The sequence below is a fragment of the Nansenia antarctica genome, assembly GCF_963989245.1.
Source record: "Nansenia antarctica genome assembly, chromosome: 6".
Classification (NCBI taxonomy): domain Eukaryota; kingdom Metazoa; phylum Chordata; class Actinopteri; order Argentiniformes; family Microstomatidae; genus Nansenia; species Nansenia antarctica.
Window position 1 is genome coordinate 45,869,938 of NC_137676.1, and position 11,119 is coordinate 45,881,056.

Below are 11,119 nucleotides of genomic sequence, written 5' to 3' on the forward strand. Positions count from 1 at the left end.
CTCTCTGAGTGTGTAAGAAGTATTCTATTATTGGGCATTATCATCATGTGGCGACCACTGAGTCAGTCAGTAATGAGTGTATTTGAGACATCACTGCAGGCTACATGCAGCAATGGGTGTGTGGTTCGCAGCAGACGAAGCATGATAGCTGTGTGTTATCATGGGAATCAAAGCAGTTGTGACCATTATATAACCATTCCCTCTTGCTATGATACTGTATTTTCTCTAAAGGGTCTGTATCTACTGACAACATTCCTAGACTCCATGGAATACTGTGTTCACTGGATCTACTAGATCCTAATTCTTTTATTCCATTTTCTTTTTTCTAGAAGCAATCGCTTGCGGCTTGTCTGGGGAATGCTATGCTACTTTGTGTGAATGTTAGATGGAATATGAATGCATGAACAATTAATTTACAATTTGTTTGTTTGTCTTTGCCCAAAGGAATCACATACGTATCTTTGAGTAATAAACAAAATAATTCACTCCATTGTCATCATTTCAAAGACTATTATCAACACATCTTTCCAGCAAGGCAGACCACAGAACTCACTTGACTTTGGTTCTGAATACATTTGAAAAATCCTTGACTAGAGGAGAGAAAATTAAAACATTTAAGCCCTGGATGTTATCAATTTCCGTCAAAGGAAATATTTAAACCCCAGTTAGAAGCACTGGAGTCTGGAAACACATCAAAAGGCAGTTGGAGCTGAACACCTTTCAGTGGCTTTGCCTCCAGTCTAATTCAGGCATACTCAGAGAATGTTTAAAACATCCCTTATGACTGACTCTTTTCTCTAAACCTCCTCTTATTTATCTTTTAACCTATGCTGTCGTTCAATGTCATTTAACCATTGAGCTTCCACCTCCTCTAACTTAGTTACTCACTTCAGTTTCAGCCAGCTCTGAAAGAGCCTCTGTATTTTCTACACAAAGCAACACCGAAAAAGGCGAGATACACACAGGATTCTGAGGTATTGATAACCTTATTGTATGTGAAATAGTCAAAAGCATTGTATAATTTTATACACACACAGTCACACAATTGCCAAACTAGTTTAGTTGTTATTGAACCACAGTTCTTTGTTGTGAATTTCTGGAAATCAGGAAAGAGCACTAAAACACATGGCATGAGTGGGAACATATGCAGAAAGAAAGCCCCAGTCTTTGCAATCAATTATCTTTCTTCCCATGCACTCAAGGAACTTATAGCTCTGTGGCTTTCAAACCAATCATGAATATTCACATCAATAATGTGAATATTCATGTTGGGAAATGCACAGCCTCATTTGAAGCTATCATGCTAGTTTGATTTAGTCTTTCTGATCATTATTTATCTGTATGGTGATTAGGTTATATAAAGCACATACTGTATGCTGTACTTTCCGTATTCATTTGCTGTTGGAAGGGGAACTTTGTGGTTCTCTCCCTAAAAGTAGGAATTCCTCCAAATAGACGCAATAGTATGTGGGTGCTGTGTGTGGGTGCCATGCATTTGATCGTCCTCTTTTAAAGACATTGACCCTTGACCTCCACAGAAGGTCACCTCTGACATGTGGGGAGAGTTCACAGTAGTCAATACGGGGTCAAACTCTCACATCCTACACTTTATGAGAACGTGGTAGTAGGAATTCTGACATTGCTGTCTCAAGGTTTCTTATGGCTCATCTGTGATTGGTTGCCTTTGGGGACCAGAGACTCATTTTAAAATCGTCAAGATTAGGACCCCGGGTATAGCTGCTATGGATGCTGTATGAAGGAAAGGTCATATTGGAACCATTAGAAACCAATGGGCAGATCAACACACACACACACGCACACACCCGCACACACGCACGCATGCACGCACACGGACATGCGCATGTGCATGCATGCACTCACACGCACACGCACACGCACACGCACACACACGCACACACACACACATACACACATACACACACACACACACACACACACACGCACACACACATGGGGAACAACCCAATATGTGGCCACCCAGGGTAACAGCCCCAAAGTTGAACATGTCTGTGATTGTAATCTGCTTCCTTCTATAAGTATATTAGAAAATCTGCTGTCCAGACAGGGGAAGTGAGCAATCTGCTCCCTCATTACCCTTGAACCAGGCTCATAGGCGAGTGGGTGATATTAAAGAGGAGGAGGAAAAGCCCTGGAGCTGGGCCAGCTTCCATCTCCTACTTGTGTGAGGAGGTGGGTGTTCGTAAAGAGAGAACTGAAGCAGAGGCTGGTGAGCAGAAATGGACCAGACCAGGCCAGACCAGATAAAAGGATTTCCTCTGTGAAACGAAGCAAGGCAGGGTGCCCCGAGTCCCATTGTAGATAGTTTCCATCCGCCTGCTTTAGCTAATGGCAGTCATTACATGTAGGCAAACGGTAATTGACTATGTTTTCATTCAGGCTTACACATGGTCAAATGGTCTAGCAGCAAATTCAGCAGATGTATTGTAACAGTAATTAATTATTAATTGAAAAACAATGTGCCAAAGACAACCAACAAGAAGTTCTGGACATCTGTTTTGGTGTGGAAAATATGTTAGGTCCTGACTTTACTTGGTGTCCCAACTACATGTTGTGGATGACAGACTTTACTACATTATTACATTACTGAAACATGTTTCTGATTCTGCAATGTTGTGTATGGAATATTATAAAGTTAAATGTATTGCTGTTAAAGGTGCAATTCAAGCTTTCTAAAATGGTTGTAATGATTTTGTTTAATTGGTAGCAATCAGGGAGTAAGATCCCTTGAAAGAAATATTTCATTTACGAAGGCTGTTTGGTCCTGAAAAGTGCTGTCTAAAATGGAGTGTCTCGGGACGACACCCGGTGTGGATAGAAACATGTTGTTACTGGCCAGAGGTGGCAGATGTCCAACATCCTTTTACTTATTTTAAGTAAATAAATGCTTTCAGTAAATAAATAGAAATTAGAGTTCCCACCCACAATGTGAGGAATATGTGTGTGCTTTTTTCAACTGAAATATCCAGCTATACAGGTTTTGCTTGAATTAAACCCATGGGGCATTAGTGTTTGTTGGAATGCCCTATGACCTCACGTGATGACGATTCAAAATAGATTTTTACTGGGCCATTCTAATTTTGGATTAAAGCATTAAAGGGTTAGAGGGTTAGAGGGTTAGAGTATCCTATTGGTGGTTGTTTGTCAGAGGCTTTCAGGACAACATTCCACTGTTCTCTTGCTCCTAACAGCAGCATCCCCTCCACATGACCTTTTAATTATTGATCCCATGCTAGCAGTATCATCACTACAACCCTCCCCCCCTCTATCTCTCCCCCAATCCCTCCCTTCCTCCCTCTGTATAACCCTCTATCTGTATCTCACACCCTTTATAGCTCTCTCTTTCTTTCTCCCTGACTATCTTTCCCTATTCTCTGTATCCTCTTCTTACCCCCCCCCCCTCACTCTCTCTGTGACTGTGTGTGCATATGAAATGCCTGGATAAGCGTTAGCTGCGGTGTCAGCAGGGTAACAGGGAGGTAATTCATAAAAGGCTGTCAGTGAGGCTGGAGATGAGTGAATGTTTCGATTCCCTTAGGAGACACCGAGAAATTAGCTCAGTGGAGGAGCTTAGCTACATACATCAATAATCCAGCCCATCTCCCCCAAACCCAACATACAGTATGTCACATATCTCATTAAGATCCCCCTCATGGTATTTGTCATATTTGTACAGCCCTACTGTTGGAAGTGTTAAAGATAAATGAGGATTTTTAATTATACAGTGGTTGCAGAAATTGTGTTGCATGGTTCAATAACTTAATAACTTATCCTTAAATACACAGACTCTAGGATGGAATTAAAATCTGAAACCAACTTACTAGTCAATTCAATGAGGAAGAAATATATAAACACTATAATAAAATACAATTTAATCCAGAAATGGGAGGTAGAGGTTTGGATAGAATGCTTACGTCACTCTTACACCAATAGGAGGTTAAGTGAGTGTGTGTGTTTTCCATCCAGGCCCAGCCCAGGAAGACTGTAAATAGGCTGCTTGTTCAGGGCTGTCATAACTCTCTCTCTGTCAGGAGACCTCGGAGCAATGACACAATGACACACACACACACACACACACACACACACACACACACACGCGCACACACACACACACACACACACACACACACACACACACACACACACGAACACACACACACACACACGAACACACACACACACACACACACACACACACACATGATAAGATAATTGGCTGGGCTACTCACAGTTGGAAATAGGCATTTACACGCGCCCACTTCCAAAAATGCTTCCAGCTTCATTCCTCTTCTCTGCGCTGCCCCCCAGATAATTCTGGCTGGGTATTTTAGGAATCTGTCTCAGGATAAGATAATCCTGGGACAGCTGCTCTCTAATTTTAAGTGGAGGGCCTGAGGATATGGCTGTTATTGAGGACCAACCAGTGGACGTCCAGTCGGTAAAAGATTGATGCTATTGTAAAACATGCCATATTAAAAAATCACTTTCATATCTTTTTGTACACGGTGTTCCTGTAGGTACCATGATCTCAGCCAACAGGAATCAACTCAGCCAATCAAGAATATATCTCCCGAAAGACAGAAAACTGAATAATGTTCATGGTTCACAGTCACAACATCATCCCTTGTTGCTATAGCAACAAAACCTGGACCTACAGATAGATGGAAAGATAACAATAACATTTATTGATGACTTGATGTGTGTGTGTGTGTGTGTGTGTGTGTGTGTGTGTGTGTGTTAGTGTGAGTGCCCTCTGACCATTGGTTAGGGTCAATTCCACTTCAAATCAATCCAAATGAAATTCAATGGAAATGAAATGTATGACTTAAAAAAAAAAAATGCTATGATCAATTTCCAATTCCTTAATTACATTTCCGGAATAGATAGTCCTCTCCCCTTAGTTGGCTGTGGCTGCCCGGCCATTAGTATGAGAGTAATCAGACAGGCAGGAGTCAGGAGAGCAGCGGGCTCCTGTGCAGGCCGTGGCCAGCGTGTGATGGATGCACTGAGTGCCAGGTCCTGCTGCTGAGAATGCTGAGTCATCCAGAGCATTCCCAGCATTCAGCAGGACACATCTCAGGCCTCGCTGCCCCAATTTATGGGTCCACAAATAGCTCCATCCTCCCTGGGTCACAACACCTTGCCTTATCCTGGTTTCATGGTCTGATTCAATCGTAAATGTGTCCCAGGCGTGGCACCCAAGCAGGTCATAGGGAATTGCTTGTTGTCATACCTTGTTGTCAAAACCTTGTACTGTTCAAGTACTGTTTCAATCGAGAAAATGTCAAAACAACCCAATTCTAAGCTCTTTCTTCTTCTCTCAGACTGTATTGAAGTGCCTGTGTTTGGCTTTATAGCCTTCAAATTCTACAGAGGGGAAACAAGAGTAATACATGTAGTTTTGAGTCGTTTACATTATTCAATGCCAGAGCAACTGCTGGCTGTGCATCTTTTCCCCCTTACCGATTTCCATAGGGAGGGATTTGATCACTTTAAGGTTTTTTGAACGTCTAGGACTTCTTCAGGAAGCGCATTAAGATGACAGACAAAGTGAGAGAGAAGTGAAAGAGAATTCCATCAGATAGAATTTGGACTATTTTATTCTGGATAAGAATACAAGCTCTCTTAAGTTCACCAGTACAAGCAGTTGAATCCATTTCAAAATTACACATCACACAGGGGTGCTAATTGTCAGACTTGGCTTTGATACACTCGTGCCATTATCTACATTATGTACCACACAAGTGTTATTGTTGTAGTTTGATACATTCTAAACATTGTCTGGGACTGTGTATGTTGATCCTGATGCGACTGTAATAACAGCAGCCTGTCAGTCTTGCTGAAGTCAGTCAACTTGAAGGATGAACTGACATGATCTCATACACTAAGGCTCTCTTTGTTATCACAGTCTGATAGAAGATGGACATGAAGTTCAAGGCTGTAAGTGATAGTCGGAGGGGTTGTGAGTCTAATTCTGAAATAGCGGTAAATGTATTTATAATCTGTCACGTACTATTCAGACTCAAAGTATACAATTTCCTCTGTGCACAAGTAGGTCCTCTCTCGACTGAGTGGTTCTTTTTATGGCAGTGCTGCCCACATGCATATGGGCATTGACTGACAGATGTAATTGAAATATTGTAGATTCATGGTATTATATTATGGCACATGTTTATGGCTCATATTCATCCCTATGGTATACATTTCCAACAATAACATTTGAAAGGATTTATAAACAAAGTTGAAAAGAAGCACAAGGCAACAGATGCTGACCCAGAGGTTGAGCACATGAATGAATGAATGAATGAATGAATGGTCTTTATTGTCATTGATATAGTACAGGTACCAAACAACGAAATTTGGGAGGGGGGGCTCCCCTGGTGCTAGGAAAAAAAAAAACTAAAAAACAAGAAGGGAAAGGAGCTGGTTTACATAAATAAAGGCTATGTACACTATCCACTATACTATACTATACAAATAAAACACTGTGCTGTACTCTATGCTATGCTATACCTATTCTAACATTTCCTATTCTCTGAACCTTATGTACCCTAGGGTTGTCATATTGCACATGGTGTTATTGCACATTCATTTAATGTGCAATATGTCTAAATCCTTTATACAGACTATAGAGATATCCACTCATAGAAAAAAGGGTTCCAAGAGAATAAAAAAGTTTCTGCCTTGAACTCAAAATGATCTTTTGGCTGGACCTGTGCAGAACCATTTTAAGAACCTTTTTGGTTCCACATAGAACACTTTACAGAGAGCTCAATAACTTTTGTTCACAATACAACAGACCACTATGGAAACTCTAAGCTACAGATGGCATTTCCATACAGCATTTCTCCCACACAAACTGTATCAAGCAACAGACGGAAGTGGAGAGAATTGATGATGGCTTTAAATGCCGGCAGACAGTGGGAGGCATCGGGAGGAAACGCCGTGGGTGGACAGGTATGTTGATCCTCAGCATATTGTGGAAATGATAGTCTGTCAATGGCTAGAGAAAAATACAGTATAATAGTACAGTAATAGTAATAGTTTGTGTGGTAAGCTTTACTGTTTAACCTTCAATAACATGTGGAATACCATGCTGTTGTTGAATTGGGGCATATTTCACATTTCAATTATTATTAAAATTACAATCTTTCATATCTAAATTGGAAGATACACAGAACAAGTTGGTCAAAATGTGGACCATTAGATAGTCTATCTAAACAACAGGGATATTAGTCCTCCATAGTGGGCCCCTAAATAGTTAGACACATTGACTCGTAATATTCTGGGATTTATTTCTTAGACCAAAAAAAGAAAAATGAAGTCAACTCTCCATCCTGAGAAGCAATAGTGAATGCCACATGTTCAGTGAGAAACACAGGCATACTCTTTTGCACAGAGCAGGATTTGTCATGTCAGCAGAACCTGCTTGCCGCAAACTACAATTACTCCATGTACTGAAAATGCTGAAGAGTTACAGTACTCGTGTTTGAAGCATGCTATCAAGCCCAAACCATGGCCCCCAGCAACAGTCAAGCTCAGTCTGCTCTCGTTTCACATGTTAACACATTGATAACCATGCTGTTGAAGTTAATTTTAGGGCCCCATTCAGTAAAGCTTATACACCTAGCATAATCAGGTATATGTATGTGGTGTGTCTCAGGATTTGGAAAAACTTTGTCAAGATTGAAAGGAAGGATAAAAGGCATTGGGTACTTGGTTGTGAGTGATGGTGAGTGAGTGATGATTGGTTGGTTGTGAGTGATGCAAAAAGAGGTCAAACTTCTCCCAGTGAAAAGGCTTGGGCTGCTGAGAGTAGAGTGTATGGAGAGCAAATATATTAGTCATGAGGCTTAGGGTGCACTAGAGTGTATCTGCAGAGCTTTGTGTAGAGGCGTGAGTAATTGTGCAGTGCTGCATTACTCCTCAGCGTGTGTCCTCTACCAGCACGCCTCTTCATTATCTCTTGTGTATACCTCCTGGCTTTGTTTAATAATGTTGTTGAGTCATATGCGGGTGGGAGGCTAGTCTCACTCACTCATGCAACTGCTGCACCTTCACTTTTGAGCTCCCTTTCCGTTTTAAGATGAAAGACATAATTTATGTTCTTATTGAAGTTATGCCCTTCCACTCAAATTCCAGGGCTGGAGTAATCAATGTTTGTTGAAATTGAGCAGAATCACCTAACTCCTAATAATCCAAATTAAATAGTATTCTACAGTAGTTTCATTTTTGCATTGTACACATACCATAACAAATGAAATCAGATTTTCACTACATTATGAAGAAATTTATTTACTTGCTTGAAAAACAACTTGCCTACATTACTCTCACTCAGCCATCAGAGATCTCCTAGAATTAAGAATGTATGTGATATGTGCTGACTGTGGTGTGCAATGCAGTAGTGAACATGAAACATTTATTTTGCTGATACTCTTTGGTATCTGTGAATGTCAAATACAATCTTCAGAAGTCTCATTTGTATTTATACAGAGTTCAATATTCCTTCAATCCATTTAAAATACCTCAAACTTTGTACTCTAATGATTTCATTTTTAAAAAGATATACTGTATGCTGTTGTTTTTTGTAAGCATCAAAGGTAAAATATCTGAAATGTACAACATGCTATCTAATCATTGTAAATCGTCTTTTTGTTTGCACAAAACAATATGGGAAAGTGAACTTGGCTTGCAAAAATGTTAACTTCCCCTTTATTAGCACCAGACTAGACTCAATATATATATATATATATATATATATATATATATATATATATATATATATATATATATATATATATTTATTTTACATTGTGCCTTTATATATATTTCCGGACCTAACTGTATATATATACATATATATATATATATATATATATATATATATATATATATATATGTTACGGTACATGTGGGAAAACTAGGGTTAGGGTTAGGTGCTAGGGTGCTAGGGTTAAGGTTAGGGTTAGGGGTAGGGTTAGGGTTAGGATTAGGGTTAGGGTAAGACATGCCAGCATGTACTAAGTCGATGTAGTACCTAACCCTAACCCTATTTTTCCCACATGTACCGTGTTCCCACATGTACCGTAACATATATACATATATACAGTTAGGTCCGGAAATCTGGAACCCAAGGACATCACCAAATGCTGGGTTTCCTCCTTTGTGATGCTTTGCCAGGCCTTTACTGCAGCTGTCTTCAGTTGTTGTTTGTTTGTGGGTCTTTCTGCCTTTAGTTTTGTCTTCAGCAAGTGAAATGCATGCTTGATCGGGTTGAGATCAGGTGATTGACACAGCCATTACAGAATATTCCACTTCTTTGCCTTAAAAAAACTCCTGGGTTGCTTAGTAGTTGCAGTATGTTTTGGGTCATTGTCCATCTGTATTGTGAAGTGCCATCTAATCAACTTTGCTGAATTTGTCTGAATCTGAGCAGACAGTATATCCCTAAACACTTCAGAATTCATCCGTCTGCTTCTATCTTCTGTCACATCATCAATAAACACTAGTGACCCAGTGCCATTGGAAGCTATGCATGCCCATGTTATCACACTGCCTCCACCGTTTTTTACAGATGATGTGGTATGCTTCGGATCATGAGCCGTTCCAAGCCTTCTCCATACTTTTCTCTTCCCATCATTCTGATACAGGTTGATCTTAGTTTCATCTGTCCAAAGAATGCTCTTCCAGAACAGGGCTGGCTTTTTTAGATGTTTTTTGGCAAAGTCTAATCTGGCCTTTCTATTCTTGAGGCTTATGAATGGCTTGCACCTTGTGGTGAACCCTCTGTATTTGTTCATGTGAAGTCTTCCCTTTATGGTACACTTGGATAATGATATGCCTACCTCCTGGAGACTGTTCTTCACTTGGCTGGATGTTGTGGGGGTTTTCTTTACCATGTAAAGGATCCTGTGATCATCCACCACTTGTCTTCCATGGACATTCAGACCTTTTTGTGGTGCCGAGCTCACCAGTGCATTCTTTTTTTCTCAGAATGTACCAAACAGTTAATTTAGCCACTCCTAATGTTTCCACTATCTCTCTGATGGATTTTCTGGTTGTTTTTGCAGCCTCAGGATGGCCTGTTTCACTTGCATTAAGAGCTCCGTTGACTGCATGTTGTGCGTATACAGCAACAGCTTCCAAATGCAAATGCCACACTTGGAGTTAACTCAGACCTTTTACCTGCTTAATTGATAAATAAATAATGAATGAATAGCCCACACTGGCCCATGAAACAGCTTTTGAGTCAATTGTCCAATTACCTTTGGTCCATTGAAAAAGAGGGAGCTACATATTAAAGAGCTGTAATTCCTAAAGACTTCCTTCAATTTGGATGTGAATACCCTTACCCTAAAGCCGAGAGTCTGCACTTTAAGCCCATATTCATTATAGAACTGTAACTTGAAGATGTTTTGGTAAACAGCTAAAATAAAAAATCTGTGTCCAAATATATATGGACCTAACTGTATATGTATCCTCTTCCTTTTAGCTGAATACATGACATGCTAGTGTAAGCTTATTCTTGATGGCTTCTCTGTGCTTGGTTACTGTTTGGGGTATGATTTAACAGGGCATTGTAGCCTTCCCAAATTCAGGAACACCTCTATAAATCAAGTAACTCCCAGTTAAATCACTGGACCATGCTAAATGGCAGACTAGACATCTTGATAACTAATTAGATGTGCTGATTAGCTCTTCCTCTTAATACTGCACTGCTGCTCAGCAACAATCTCTCCAGTTATGCCCTCTCATCTCCGTGAATACTCAGACTAGTTATGCCACTGGCAGTCCTCCCCCAGAGAGCTGGTATGTTGTCCAGGCACTGTTGCATAACATGAAATACTGAGGTGCAGTTATCGGCTGGCTGGAAGACGGAGGCTGATGTGAGCTTTCAGTCTGGACTCTGGTGAAATCATGTTTAAAGAGGCGCTCTCTACCAAGAGAGGAACTGTGATTTTGAGGAGATATACCGGTACTGTATATGGGCAAAATAAATCAGTATATTTATACATAATATTCCAACCGCATTATATAGTACATTACAGTCATTTGGAAGTTACTTCCATACCTGTACATG